General features: G+C 45.9%; 1 long non-coding RNA gene across 1 annotated transcript in view; it reads left to right on the top strand.

Moving 5' to 3' along the window:
• The window catches only part of LOC148138603 (uncharacterized), a 43,158-nt gene that overhangs the window by 22,450 nt on the left and 4,815 nt on the right, over window positions 1-15,893 (top strand). Inside the window, exons 3-4 of the long non-coding RNA XR_015753917.1 lie at window positions 517-646; window positions 11,140-11,274. This is a non-coding gene — a long non-coding RNA (uncharacterized LOC148138603). The remainder of the gene's footprint in view (window positions 1-516; window positions 647-11,139; window positions 11,275-15,893) is intronic.

The following is a 15,893-nucleotide window of genomic DNA, read 5'->3' on the forward strand; positions in this document are numbered from 1 at the left end:
TCTTTCTTTTGGTCTTCATTCACATCTCCATGATGTTCCAATATTTCAACCTTTCTCTTTGGACTTGGGAATTTCCATTCACCTGAGACCTGTCCCCCTCCTCATCTGTGTCCATTTATAACACACTGCATAATCTGGTACCAGGGGAGCCTATCCCAAGAAAAGAGCTCAGTCCTCCCTGAGTACTGGTAGCAGTGCTCACTGGTCAGAACCACTTCTGATAATACCATTGTGTGATCCTGATACATTCCTGCACTCTGCTGATATCATTGTCTCTCTCCTTGTGGTATCCCTCACTGCGACAGTCTAATTGCTGCCTCTGTCGGTGTCTCTCACTCTTCCAGCTATTCCAGATCCTGAGCCAATAGCATTCTCCATTCCAGAGGGAAGCAACTGCACAAGCCATGGATGGAGACTGGGAATTTCCAGATCTCTGTGGGACTCAGTGCCATTCTCCATGTGTAACCTTCATTGCATTAGTCTAATTTCCCATTCTGTCTACTTCTCTGTCTCCAGTCGGTATTCCTGATGTCCCTGGCTCAGCAGAATTCTCAATTCCTGTCTCGTCCATCACCACATTGAAGACAGTGGGTCAGCCAGAGAGATGGAGAGTGAGATCTGGAGCCTTCAGTAAATCCTGCAGCCGGTAAGATCACTCACAGTAAACAGCACAGGGAGGAGTTAGTGGACTTTAATTCAGACCCTGAGGGCATGATGTAGGAACAATGCTGGGCAAGGAACATGAGAAAAATTTCAGGCTTCATTATCACCATCTTGTCTGTAAATTAATCTCTTCCACAGAACCCTCCCTCTGTCTGTCAGTTTCTCCATTGTCTGTTTCATCGATACCACTTCCCCTATCTCTATCAGCCCCTGCAATCCTGCTTATCCCTGTAAGCTCCTCATATCAGTAAAACTCTCCAAGTTTCTGCCTTTGCCTTTAATCCCGGGTTCTGTCACATCTCTCCTTAACTGAAGAAAAACAACTCTTCAGTTCCTTAAGCCATCCTCGTCAGGGTCGTCCTTTGCAGACCTGAAAAACCTCCCTGTCTTTGTGACTTTTTTGAACTCCTACTACCTTCATGATCTCTGTAACCTTCCCGTCACGACAACAAAAAAGCTCTGTACCTTAGTAACCTCCTCCAGCTGTTGGACTCCTCCTTGTCTCTGGGCAAAAAGCAGAGTGACTCTGCTTCTCTCATAAATTAGTTTCTGCATTTCTAATGATGACTATGAACTCTTCCTGTCTCTAAAACGCACTCAGTCACTGTAAACTCTGCTGGTCCCGATTGATGTCATTTCCTTCGGTAAATACAAACCTTTATACCTTTAACCTCCTCCAGACGCGACCACACAGTTTATTTCTATAACCTGAGTGATAGAGTCATAGAGATGTACAGCACGGAAACAGACCCTTCGGTCCAACCCGTCCATGCCAACCAGATATCCCAACCCAATCTAGTCCCACCTGCCAGCACCCAACCCATATTCCTCCAATCCCTTTCCATTCATTTGCCCATCAAAATGCCTCTTAAATGTTGCAATTGTACCATCCTCCACCACATCCTCTGGCAGCTCATTCCATACACGTACCACCCTCTGCGTGAAAACGTTGCCACTTAGGTCTCTTTTATATCTTTCCTCTCTCAAACTCAACCTATGCCCTCGAGTTCTGGACTCCCCGACCCCAGGGAAAAGACTTTGTCTATTTATCCTATCCATGCCCCTCATAATTTTGTAAACCTCTATAAGGTCACCCCTCAGCCTCTGACACTCCAAGGAAAACCGCCCCAGCCTGTTCGGCCTCCCCCTGTAGCTCAAGTCCTCCAATCCTGGCAACATCCTTGTAAATCTTTTCTGAACCCTTTCAAGTTTCACAACAATTCTTCCGATAGCAAGGAGACCGGAATTGCATAAAATATTCCAACAGTGGCCAAACCAATGTCCTGTACAGCCGCAACATGACCTCCCATCTCCTGTACTGAATACTCTGACCAATAAAGGAAAGCATACCAAATGCCGCCTTCACTATCCTATCTTCCTGCGACTCTACTTTCAAGGAGCTATGAACTTTCACTCCAAAGTCTCTTTGATCAGCAATACTCCCTAGGACCTTACCATTACGTGTATAAGTCCTGCTAAGATTTGCTTTCCCAAAATGCAGCACATCGCATTTATCTGAATTAAACTCCATCTGCAAGTTAGCCCATTGGCCCATCTGGTCCAGATCCTGTTCTAATCCTCTTCGCTGTCCACTACACCTCCAATGTTGGTGTCATCTGTAAACTTACTAACTATACCTCTTATGCTCGCATCCAAATCATTTATGTAAATGACAAAAAGTAGAGGGCCCAGCACCGATCCTTGTGGCACTGCACTGCTCACAGGCCTCCAGTCTGAAAAACAACCCTCCACCACCACCCTCTGTCTTTTACCTTTGAGCCAGTTCTGTATCCAAATGGTCAGTTCTCCCTGTATTCCATGAGTTCTAACCTTGCTAATCAGTCTCCCATGGGGAACCTTGTCGAACGCCTTACTGAAGTCCATATGGATCACATCTATCATTCTGCCCTCCTCAATCTTCTTTGTTACTTCTTCAAAAAACTCAATCAAGTTTGTGAGACATGTTTTCCCACACACAAAGCCATGTCGACTATTACTAATCAGTCCTTGCCTTTCCAAATACATGTACATCTTGTCCCTCAGGATTCCCTCCAACAACTTGCCCACCACTGAGTTCAGGCTCACCGGTCTATAGTTCCCTGGCTTGTCTTTACCGCCCTTCTTAAACAGTGGCACCACATTTGCCAACCTCCAGTCTTCCGGCATCTCACCTGTGACGATCGATGATACAAATACCTCAGCAAGAGGCCCAGCAATCACTTTTCAAGTTTCCCACAGAGTTCTTGGGGAAAACCTGATCAGTTCCTGGGGGTTTATTCACCTTTAACCATTTCAAGACATCCAGTCTACTTCCTCTGTATATCTGGACATTTTGCACAATGTCACCATCTATTTCCCTACAGTCTATATCTTCCATATGCTTTTTCCACAGTAAATGCTGATGCAAAATATTCATTTAGTATCTCCCCCATTTTCTGCGGCTCCACACAAAGGCCGCCTTGTTGATCTTTGTGGGGCCCTATTCTCTCCCTAGTTACCCTTTTTTCCTTAATATATTTGTAAAAACCCTTTGCATTCTCCTTAATTCTCTTTGTCAGACCTATCTCATGTCTGCGTTTTGCCCTCCTGATTTCCTTCTTAAGTATACTCCTACTTCCTTTATACTCTTCTAAGGATTCACTCGATCTATCCTGTCTATACCTGCCATATGTTTCCTCCTTTTTCTGAACCAAACACTCAATTTATTTAGTCATCCAGAATTCCCAATACTTACCAGCCTTCCCTTTCACCCTGACAGGAATATACTTTCTCTGGATTCTTGTTATCTCATTTCTGAAGGCTTCCCATTTTCCAGCCCTCCCTTTAGCTGCGAACATCTGCCTCCAATCAGCTTTCAAAAGTTCTTGCCTAATACCGTCAAAATTGGCTTTTCTCCAATTTAGAACTTTTAGATCTGGTCTATCCTTTTCCATCACTATTTAAAAACAAATAGAATTATGGTCGCTGGCCCCAAAGTGCTCCCCCACTGACACCTCACTGACCTGCCCTGCCTTATTTCCTAAGAGTTGGTCAAGTTTTGCACCTTCTCTAGTAGGTCCATCCACATACTAAATAAGAAAATTGTCTTGTACACACTTAAGAAATTCCTCTCCATCTAAACCTTTTACACTATGGCAGTCCCAGTCAATGTTTGGAAAGTTAAAAGCCCCTACCATACCTACCCGATTATTCTTACAGATGGTTGAGATCTCCTTACAAGTTTGTTTCTCAATTTCCCTCTGACTATTGGGGGGTCTATAATACAATCCCAATAAGATGATCTTTCCTTTCTTATTTCTCAGTTCCACACAAATAACTTCCCTGGATGTATTTCTGGGAATATTATCCCTCAGCACAGCTGTAATGCTATCCCTTATCAAAAATGTCACTCCCCCTCCTCTCTTGCCTCCCTTTCTATCCTTCCTGTAGCATTTGTATCCTGGAACATTAAGCTGCCAGTCCTGCCCATCACTGAGCCATGTTTCTGTAATTACGATGATAACCCAGTCCCATGTTCCTAACCATGCCCTGAGTTAATCTGCCTTCCCTGTTAGGCCCCTTGCATTGAAATAAATTTAATTTATTAGTTTAATTTATTAGTCCTACCTCGTCCCTGCCTGTCCTGAATGTTTGACTCACTTCTGTTCTCAGCTGTACCCGTCTCGATCGAGCTCCCAAAATCCTCCCTGTGATTGTTATCACGTCCCATCCCTGCATTCCTCCAAATCCCTGTAAAGTCCTCCTATTCCTAAAACCTATCCAGTATCTGTCACCTGTCCCAGCTTTCACAACCCTCCCTATCTCTGTAAGACACCCCCCACCCACACCCCCACCCCCGTCCCAGTTACTACAGCCCGCTGTATCACGAAATGCCAGTAGTCACTATAATATCAGAGTAAGGTGTGAAAGCAGGAATACTGTACTGGGTGAGATGATCAGTAGTGATCATATTGAATGGTGGGACCGACTCTGGTCAAATGGCCGATACCTGCTCTTCTTTCCTGTGCTTCTCTATAAACTTACAATCTATATAACCTCCTTCAGTCCCCACAGTCCTCCCCATCTCCATAAACTCCTTCAGTCCCCACGACTCTTCCTATCCATGTAACCTGAATCATTCCCCATAAACCTCCCTAACTCCACAACCTCCAAAAGGCCCCACCCCCCCTCCCTATCTCCATAATCTCATCCTGACCCAACGGACTTACCATTCAGAGCAACCTCCTTCAATCCCCATGATCCTCCTGCTTCACAGCGCCAGAGACCCGGGTTCAATTCCCAACTCAGGCGACTGACTGTATGGAGTTTGCACATTCTCCCCGTGTCTGCGTGGGTTTCCTCCGGGTGCACCGGTTTCCTCCCACAGTCCAAAGATGTGCAGGTCAGGTGAATTGGCCATGCTAAATTGCCCATAGTGTTAGGTGAAGGGGTAAATGTAGGGGAATGGGTGGGTTGCGCTTCGGCGTGTTGGTGTGGACTTGTTGGGCCGAAGGGCCTGTTTTCACACTGTAAGTAATCTAATCTAATCCTGATCTTTGCAACCTCCTTCAGGCCCAACAGCCCTGCAGATCTCTTTGGCCCCTTTCAGGCCCCACAGCACTCCCTATCTCCATAATGTTCTTCAATCACCACTGCATTCTCTACATGCATAACCTCATACAATCCCCACATCACTCCCTTTCTCCATAATGTCCTTCAGTCCCCACGACCCTCCTTATTTCCAAAACATCTATTTCCTGTTGAAACTGTAAGCTACCTTTTCCATATTGATAAACACGAACTCCCATAACCCTTTCTGCTGCCAGTCTGAAACCAAACAGTGTTAGCCTGATAGTAAGTCGGGAGCTGAAATATGTTTGAAAGGATATGTCAATGAACTGGACCCTTAGAAACACTTTTAAGAAAAAGAGAATGTGTTTTTGAGCCTGTTGGATTTTATTTTTATTGGTGTGAATATAAATAGCAGAATAGATACGGATGTAGGAGTGGTTGTACCGAGGATACGGTTTATTTGAATTTTCAGAAACCTTTACACAAGTTTCAATAAGGGATAAAGAGTAACTTGGTAGAGAATAGGGCACCTTAACTATCAGGAGGTAGGTGAGATATTAGACAAAATCGTGTTGTCAGAATTTACTGTGGAGAAAGACATGGAAGCTCAGGAACTTGGGGAAATAAATAGCGATGTCTTGGAAAGAATCCTCAACAGAGAAGAATAAGTGCTGGAATCTTAAAACAAATAAAGGTAGATCAATCCTCAGTCGCTTATTAGGTCTATCCTTGAATATTCATGGGAAGCTAGGGAAGAGATTGCAGTGTCCCTAACAGAGATATTTATATTATCAACAGACACAATGAGTTACCGGAAGACTGGAGGGTGGCTAATGCTATTCCATCACTTAAGGTCTGCAGGGAAAAGCCAGGAAATCACAGCCCCGTGAGCCAGTGCTGGGAAGTTGTTGGAGGCGATTCTGAGAGAAAGGAGCTACGTACATTTGGAAAGGCAAGGGCTGATTAGAGATAGTCAGCATGGCTTTGTGAGTGGGAAACCGTGTTTCACAAACCGGATTGACTCTTCGAGGAGTTGACCAAGAGATAGATGAAGGCAGAGCAGTCAGCGTTGTCCACATGAACTTCAGCAAAGCATTTGACAAGGTTCCAAGGGATGTAGAACATCTAGTCAAGAGGAAGAAGGAAGCTAACTTAAGTTTGAGGAACCAAGGATCAGAAGCAGGGCTCTAGAGAGTTACATGGGGCAGCACGGTGGCTCAGTGGTTAGCACTGCTGCCTCACAGCACTAGGGACGCGATTTCAAATCCAGCCCCAGGCCACTGTCTGCGTGGAGTTTGCACATTCTCTCCATGTCTGTGTGGGTTTCCGACAGGTGCTCCGGTTTCCACCCACAGCCCAAAGATGTGCAGGTTATGTGAATCAGCCATGCCTTGTTCAAGAAAGGGAATAGAGATAATCCTGGGAATCACAGACCTGTCAGTCTTCTGTCTGTGATGTGCAGATTATTGGAGACTCTGAGATACAGGGTTTATGATTCCTTAGAAAACCATAGTTTGATTAGAGAAAGTCAACATGACTTTGTAAGGGACAGGTCATGCCTCACAAATCTTGTTGAATCCTTTGAGAATGTGACAAAACACATTTATGGCTCATTGAGAAAGTACAGAGCATGGGATACAGGGAAACTGCATGTCTGGATACAGAATTCCTGGCCCATAGAAGACAGGGTGATGACAGATTGAAATCATTCAGCCTGGAGCTCAGTGACCAGTGGTTTTCTGCAGGGAGAGGTCAAAAAATCTCTGTTCTTTGTGATTTTATGAATGACTTGGATGTGTGAGTGGAAGAGCGGGTAAGTAAGTTTGCCAATGACACGAAGGTTGGTGGAGTGTGAATAGTTTGGATGTCTGCTGGAGGTTGCAATGGGACATTGACAGGATGTAGAGCTGGGCTGAGAAGTGGCAGATGAAGTCAAATCTGGAAAAGTGTGAAGTGATGCATTTTGGAAGGTGAGACTTGAATGCAGAATACAGGGGTAAAGGCAGAATACTGAATAGTGTGGAGGAACAGATGGATCTTGGATTTCATGAACAGAGATCCGTCAAATTTGCCACTAAGCTGGTAGTGTTGTTAAGAAAGAATATGTTGTATTGGCTTTCATTAGCTGGGGGATTGAGTTTTAAAGCCATGAGGTCATGCTGCAGTTCTATACAGCCCTGTTTAGATCCCGATTAGAATATTGTGTTCAGTTTTGATCCCTTCATTACAGGATGGATGTGGAAGCTTTAGAGAGGGTAAAGAGGAGATTTACCAGGATACGACCTGGGTCTGGAGGGCATGTCTTATGAAGAAAGGTTGAGAGAGCTGAGGCTTTTCTCATTGGAGTGAAGAAGAGTGTTGTGTGATTTGGTAGAAGTGAACAAGATGGTGTGAGGCAAAGATAGAGTGAACAGTGAGAGACCTCTTTATCCCATGGCATACATGGTACAAGGGGGGCATAATTATAAGGTGATTGGAGGATGGGTAAGGGGAGATTTCAGATGTAGGTTCTTTACATAGAGAGTGGTGGGTGGGTGTAATGGGACATTTTAACAGACTCTTAGATAGGCACATGGATGATAGCAAAATGAAGGGTATGTAAGTTAGTTTGATCTTAGTTGGGTAAAAGATGGGCATGGCATCATGGCCGAAGGGTCTTGTGCTGTACTGTTCTGTGTTCTACGTTCTGTATGGTAAACTGGGTAATAAGTTCAGATCAGTGTAAAAAGGATATGGCATTCAGGAGGAGCTAGTCAACTGGATACAAAATTTGCTTGATGGTAGGAGACAGTGGGTGATGGGAGGCATGTTGCCTTTCTGACTGGAGACATGTGACCAGCGGTGAAGTGGGTCCCCTGTTGTTTGTCATTTGGATTAATGGTTTGGATGGGAATATTGGTTTTGTGGTAAATAAGTTTTTTGAGTGACACTGAAATTGTTGGTAAAGTGAACAGTGAAGAAAGTTATCTATGATACAACAGGACGAATAGTACACTGGGATAGTGAGCTGAAGAATAGCAGATGGAGTTTAATTAGATAAATGTGAGGTGTTCCATTTTGGTGAAACAAACCAGGGTGGGACTTGTACAGTTAATGTTCAGGCCCTGGGTAGTGTTGTCAGTCAGAGACCCAGGAATGCAGGTACACAGTTTGTTGTAAGTGGTCTCACAGGTTGACAGGTTGGTGAAGCAGGCGTTTGGGATGGTTACCTTCTTTGGGCAGAGCATTGAGAGTAAGAGTTGGGATGTCATGTTGTATCTGTACAAGACATTGGTGAGGCCACCATAAAAGCATTGTTGACCAGTAGAGGAAGTACTCATCTGGTTCACTTATGTCCTTTAGAGAAGAACATCTGACATTCTAACCTGGTCTGGCCTGCACGTGACACCAGACCCACAGCAATATGGCTGACTCTGTGCTATACTCTGGGTCATTAGCAGTGGGGCAAAGAATGTTGGTCCAATCAGTGACATCCTCATCCCATGAATGAATAAATAAAAATACACATGTCCCTCCCTACCTCTGCAAACCCCTCCAGCTGCAGAAATTCAGACTGGCTTTGTAACACCGTTCAGGCCCTGACCCCTCTCTGTAACACTCTTACCACCTCCAGCACCTTCACCTCTCCCGGTTCCTTTTGTGACATAAAACCTTGACAATTATTCCCTCTTCCATCTGACCTCCTCCTGCGAGCAGACCCTTTGCAATCTCTTTAAAACTTACTCCTAAAACATTCTCTCACTTCAGGATTTTAAGTACTTTTTGGTGATCCTCTCAGCCCAATAATCTAATATGATCATTTTTACTTGAGTGTGGGACCGATGGGGATTTCTTGCTGAGGATTTGTCAGTTTCAGTGGAATGTCCTTTTGTTGAGTGTTTCACACTGCTCCTTCAAATGTTTTCCACTGTTCATTGACAGGCACATATTTCAGTCTGTTTAGCCTGTTTGCCTTGGTCAGTTCTCCTCTCAAACCCATGGTTATTGGTTATTTTTGTTTCTAGTTGTAGCTTGTCCTTTCTGTGATTCACTTCAAAACTTTATATTTCTTTAAATTGCACTTTATCACAATTTCCCAGAGGATCTCTCCAGGTGACATTACTCATTCACGAAGTTTCATCACACAATGGTCGCTCTGAGATAGTTCTGTCCTTAGCCAGTTGCACAATGTGTTATTCAAAGAAACACTGAAAACTAATTCTCTGAACTCCTCTTCCAATATCACTCTTGCCAGTGTGACTGTCCCACATTTTGTGAATATTGATGTTCCCCAAAATTATCACAATGTGTTTGTTAAAAAAAATTCCAATGAGTTCCTGTGTCATGCAGTTATGAGCAACGGAATGCTGTTTGGTGGCTAAAACTGTTCTGCTGCTTGTGTAGTAGCCAGAATTTACATTCGGACTGATTCTACTTCATGATCTGAGGTCAAATGCTTTCCGTGCGATGCCTTTCTTAGTTTTACCCATTTTGCCTGAGTTTCCGCAAGGTTGTGATCCATTGAGTATTTATGTCCACCTTTTGTTCACCCTGTAACCATATCTCTCTGGTGTCTAAACCTCTTCTATCTCAGTGTCACAAATCCATTTGCCTTATTGATAAGACTTCGTCCATTCAAAAAAGAACATAATTTCCTCTTTCCCACAATTTCCTGTCACAAACCTATTCACTGATGTACAGTTTTAGTTAATCGCTGTCCCATCCTGTTCCTTTCTGTTTGCCTTTAGTCACATCCCCTTACTGTTCCGATGCTTCACCTTTTCTCTTTGGATTTGGAAAGCTGCTTTCACCTGGACCCTGTCCCAGCATCCTCTCTGTCAGTTTAAAGCCCTGTCCTTAAACCTACTGACATGATTGGCCAGGACACTGGTCCCAGCACGGCTCCAGTGGGACCATCCTATTGGATATTTTTATAAATCAGGTAGGGGATGTGGGTGTCTCTGGTTGACCAGCCTTTATTGCCCAGCCCTAGCAGCCCATGAGCTGAGTAGCATGCTTGGCCATTTCAGAGAGCAATTGAGAGGCAAACACTTTGCTGTGGGTATGTCGTGCAGACCATGTGAGGATGATCAGATCTTGTTGTCGAAAGGACAAGTGGGCAGTACAGTGGCTCAGTGATTAGCACTCCTGCCTCACAACACCAGGGTCCCAAGTTCGATTCCAGCTCCGGGCGACTGTGTGGAGTTTGCACATTCTCCCCGTGTCTGCGTGAATTGCCTCCGGATGCTCCGGTTTCCTCCCACAGTCCCACGACGAGCAGGTCAGGCGAATTGGCCATGCTAAATTGCCCATAATGTTAGGTGCATTAGGTCGAGGGAGATGGTCTGAGTGGGTTACTCTTGGGCCGAAAGGCCTGTTTCCACACTGTATGGAATCTAATCTAAGGGATTGGGATTTTTGTACATCAGCAATGATTTCGTATTTGTTTATGGATTGTTAATTGCTATTTTAAAAATTATTGATTTTAAATTCCACCTTATCTTATGATGGGATTCAAACCTGCCTCCCCTGAACGTTAGCTGAGGTTTTGGATAAATGCCCTAACAATAATGTTACTAGGCCATCACTTCACCTGCTCACTGGTTGCTCATCCCTGACCACTGACACATGAAGCTAAACCATTCTTTCAACATGACTGTGTGATCCTGAAGTCTTCCAGCACTCCAGTGATATCACTTAGTCTCTCTCCATGTGGTATCCCTCACTATGTGCGTCCAATTGCTGCCTCTGTCACTGTCTGTCTCTTGCAGTTACTCCAGATCCTGAGCCAACAGAATTCTCCACTCCAAAGAGACGCAACAGCACAGGCCAGGGATGGAGACTGGGATTTTTCAGATCTCTGTGGGGCTCATTTCCATTCTCCTTGTGTAACCCTCACTGCATCAATCTAATTTCCCATTCCGTCTATTTCACTGTCTCCTGTAGGTACTCAGGAAGTTGCTGACTCAATAGACTTCCCAACTTCTGTGTGTCTCATCCATCACCCCATTGAAGATGGTTGGTCAGCCAGAGAGACAAAGGGCAGGGAGATCTGGAGCCTTCAATAAATCCTGCAGTGAGGTAAGATCACTCACAGTGCACAGAGCAGAGAGCAATGAGAGCGCTCCAAACATTGGCTAACAAGACATGATATAGATACAGTGCTGGATGGGGAACACAGTATAGACACACGCCATGCTCAATCACCACATCTACTTTAACTTATGTTGCACTGAGACAGCATCGGGAGTTCAGTGTTATCAATCCAGGCCTGCGCTGCCGTAGTGAGCATGAGTACAACAGTGGTTAAAGCAGGCCTCCGACGAGAAGTTGGGAATGCTGCCTGGGATATTTCTGTTCTCTGTTCTCCCTCCAATACTGTACTAAGACCCTTACTCTGCAACACTGTATCTATGGCATGGCTTCTGCACCAGTGTCTTCAGTCATTTTTAACTCGTATAACAGTAATTGTCCCTGTAACCTGCTCCATTCCCGATAGTTCCTCCACATATTTGAAACACACTGTATTCCAGATTACCATCCCTATCGCTGTTACTTGCTTCAGTGTCTACAACATGCTTTATTTCGGTACTGTAATCCTCTTTAACTGGATACAGAGTGATACAGAACGGAAACAGAACCTGGGGTCCAACTCCTCAATGCTGAAAATGTGTTGCTGGAAAAGCGCAGCAGGTCAGGCAGCATTCAGGGAACAGGAGAATCGACGTTTCGGGCATAAGCCCTTCTTCAGGAATGAGGAAAGTTTGTCCAGCAGGCTAAGATAAAAGATAGGGAGGAGGGACTTGGGAGAGGGGCGTCGGAAATGTGATAGGTGGAAAGAGGTAAAGGTGAGGGTGATAGGTCAGACTGGGGTGGGGGTGGAGAGGTCAGGAAGAAGATTGCAGGTTAGGAAGGCGGTGCTGAATTCGATGGATTTGACTGAGACAAGGTCTGGGGAGGGGAAATGAGGAAACTGGTGAAATCCGAGTTCATCCCTTGTGGTTGGAGGGTTCCTAGGCGGAAGATGAGGCGCTCTTCCTCCAACCGTCGTGTTGTTATGGTCTGGCGATGGAGGAGTCCAAAGACCTGCATATCCTTGGTGGAGTGGGAGGGGGAGTTGAAGTGTTGAGCCACAGGGTGGTTGGGTTCGTTGGTCCGGGTGTCCCCGAGGTGTTCTCTGAAACGCTCCGCAAGTAGGCGGCCTGTCTCCCCAATATAGAGGAGGCCACATCGGGTGCAGAGGATGCAATAGATGATGTGTGTGGAGGTGCAGGTGAATCTGTGGCGGATATGGAAATTTCCTTTGGGGCCTTGGAGGGAGGTGAGGGGGGAGGTATGGGCGCAAGTCTTGTACCTCCTGCGGTTGCAGGGGAAGGTGCCGGTGGTAGGTGAGGACCAGTGGGGTTCTGTCCTGAAGGCGGTTGGAGGGGCGTGGCTCAAGGGCGGAGGAGCGGGAAGTGGAAGACATGCGGTGGAGAGCATCGTCGACCACGTCGGGGGGGGGAGGGAAATTGCGGTCCTTGAAGAAGGAGGCCATCTGGTTTGTACGTTTTTGGAACGGGTCCTCCTGGGAGCAGATGCGGTGGAGACGAAGGAATTGGGAGAATGGGATGGCATTTTTACAGGGGGCAGGGTGGGAGGAGGTGTAGTACAGGGGGCAGGGGGCTCCGCCCTTGAACCCTGCCCCTCCAACCGCCACCAGGACAGAACCCCACTGGTCCTCACCTACCACCGGCACCTTCCCCTGCAACCGCAGGAGGTACAAGACTTGCGCCCACACCTCCCCCCTCACCTCCCTCCAAGGCCCCAAAGGAAACTTCCATATCCGCCACAGATTCACCTGCACCTCCACACATATCATCTATTGCATCCTCTGCACCCGATGTGGCCTCCTCTATATTGGGGAGACAGGCCGCCTACTTGCGGAGCATTTCAGAGAACACCTCTGGGACACCTGGACCAACCAACCCAACCACCCTGTGGCTCAACACTTCAACTCCCCCTCCCACACCACCAAGGATATGCAGGTCTTTGGACTCCTCCATCGCCAGACCACAACAACACGACGGTTGGAGGAAGAGCGCCTCATCTTCCGCCTAGGAACCCTCCAACCACAAGGGATGAACTCGGATTTCACCAGTTTCCTCATTTCCCCTCCCCCCACCTTGTCTCAGTCAAATCCATCGAACTCAGCACCACCTTCCTAACTTGCAATCTTCTTCCTGTCCTCTCCGACCCCACCCCAGTCTGACCTATCACCCTCACCTTTACCTCTTTCCACCTATCACATTTCCGACGCCCCTCCCCCAAGTCCCTCCTCCCTACTTTTTATCTTAGCCTGCTGGACCATCTTTCCTCATTCCTGAAGAAGGGCGTATGCCCGAAACGTCAATTCTCCTGTTCCCCGGATGCTGCCTGACCTGCTGCGCTTTTCCAGCAACACATTTTCAGCTCTGATCTCCAGCATCTGCAGACCTCACTTTCTCCAACTCCTCAATGCTGCCCATGTTACCCAAACTGAACGTGTCTCATTTGCCTGCGTTTGGCCCTTATCTCATCAATCCTTCTCCTCTCAATATACCTCCCCTTTTCCATGCTGCAATTGTTCTTGTTTCTCCCATGTGCCCTTGGCTGTCCGTTCCGTCTGTGCACCATCCTCTGTGGATAATGTTCTCCCTCAGCTCCCTCTTTAAATCCTTGCTCTCTCACCTCCTGTTTATACCCTCTAGTTTGGACTCACCTACGCTTCATTATTCACAATTCTTAGGGTCACCCTGTGGCCTCCTCTGCCCAAGGGAAATATTTAGGACAATATTACAAATATCTCCAATGTATGTAATAAAGTGCAGGCCAATGTTGGCAAATGTGCCAAATGTCACTTTCCCCACCCTGTCCACCTGGTACGCCACTTCCGAGGAACAATGTAACGTGCACACCCTGGTCTTTCTCTCTCTGTTCAACCCTGGCCAGAGCCCTTCCATTAACTGTGTTTGTCTTAACAAACTCCAACAGCTGAATTAAACTCCATCTTTCATTCCTTGGCCCACTGGCCCAGTTGGTCACGATCCCCTTTGATAACCGTATTTACTGCCCACGACACCATTCATTTGATCATCAACAAGCTGTCGCACAATCACTCTTATATTTTCAACCAAATTGTTTATGTAGATGATGCACATCAGTGGACCCAGCCCTGATCCTTTCTTCAATAATGGAATAAAACCATATTCTTGTCATAGAGCCATACAGCATGGAAACTGACCCTTCAGCTGATACCCACCATAATCTACAACTAAACTCTTCCCAGCTGCCTGTTGCTGGCCCACTTCACTCCAACCCTTCCCTATTCACCTGTTTATCCAAATATCTTTTAAATGTTGTAATTGCACCCACATCAACCCCTTTCTCAGGAAGTCCATTCCACACTCAAACCATCCTCTGTGTAGCAAATTGCCCCATATCTTTTTCTTTGAACATCTCTCTCCTCTAACCTTAAAAATGTGGCCCCTCCTCTTGAGACTCCCCCATCCTGAGGGAAAGGCAACTACCATTAAATTGATCTATATACCTCATTTTTTCATAAACTTTATAGCATCATGTCTGAACCTCCAGGCTCCAGTGAAAAAAGACTCAGCCTGTCCAGCCATTTTTCAGAACTCAAGCCTTCCATACCCAGCAATATTCTGGTAAATTTCTTCTGAATGCCCTGCAGCTTAATAATATCCTCCCTGTTAACTGGGCAACCAGAAATGGACAGAGTAGTGCAGAACAGGCCTAACAAATATCTGTGCAATCTCAACATGACGTCCCAAATCCTCCACTCAATGGACTAAGCAATAGTCAGGCATGCAAAGCACTGTCTTATCCATCCTGTGATTGAAGCTTCAAGAATTATGTACCTGAACCCGGATGTCCCTCTGCTCTAAAACACTAACCGAAGCCTTAACATTAATTGTATAAGCTCTACCCTTGTTTGTTTTACAAAATGCATTACCTCGTATTGAATTCCATCTCTAGTTTTTCAGCCCATTCACTCTCTTCATCAAGATCCCTTTGTAATCTCAGAAAACATCCTTCACTGTCCATGATGCCACCCTCCAGCCTGCCAGCCCATCACACATGGCTGTCAGTAGTACATATACCTTTGCTTGAGGCTCCACCATTTCTTCCCTAACATCCCACAGTGACCTGTGATACACTTAATCAGGTTCTGGAACTTGCCATAGCTTTGTGTTTTAAAACCTCCAGCACCACCTCTTTTATAACATGCGCTGTTTTCAAGTCATAGCGATATGCAGCATAGAAACGGACCCTTCGGTCCCCAACTCGTCCAGGCTTACCAGAAGATCTAATTAAATCCATTCCCTTTTCCAGCATTTGGCCCATATACGTCTACACCCTTACTATTCAGATGCCCATCCAGATACCTTTTAAATGTTGTAATTGTATCAGTCTCCATTACTTTCTCTCTCAGCTCCTTCCATACACACATCATCATGTATGTGAAGAAGCTGTCCCTTCAGTCCCTCTGTAAACCGTTCACCTCTAACCTTAAACTTATGCCCTCTAGGTTTGGACTCCCCAACTTCTGGGAAAAGGCCTTGAATGCTTACCCTATCCATGCCCCTCATGTTTATATAAACCTCTATAAGGTCATCCCTCAGTCTCCGATTCTGCAGTGACAGTAACCCCAGCTTATT

Source organism: Chiloscyllium plagiosum, unplaced genomic scaffold, assembly GCF_037043375.1.
Source record: "Chiloscyllium plagiosum isolate Xiang-an unplaced genomic scaffold, Cpla_swu_hap1 HiC_scaffold_40, whole genome shotgun sequence".
In the NCBI taxonomy this organism is placed as follows: domain Eukaryota; kingdom Metazoa; phylum Chordata; class Chondrichthyes; order Orectolobiformes; family Hemiscylliidae; genus Chiloscyllium; species Chiloscyllium plagiosum.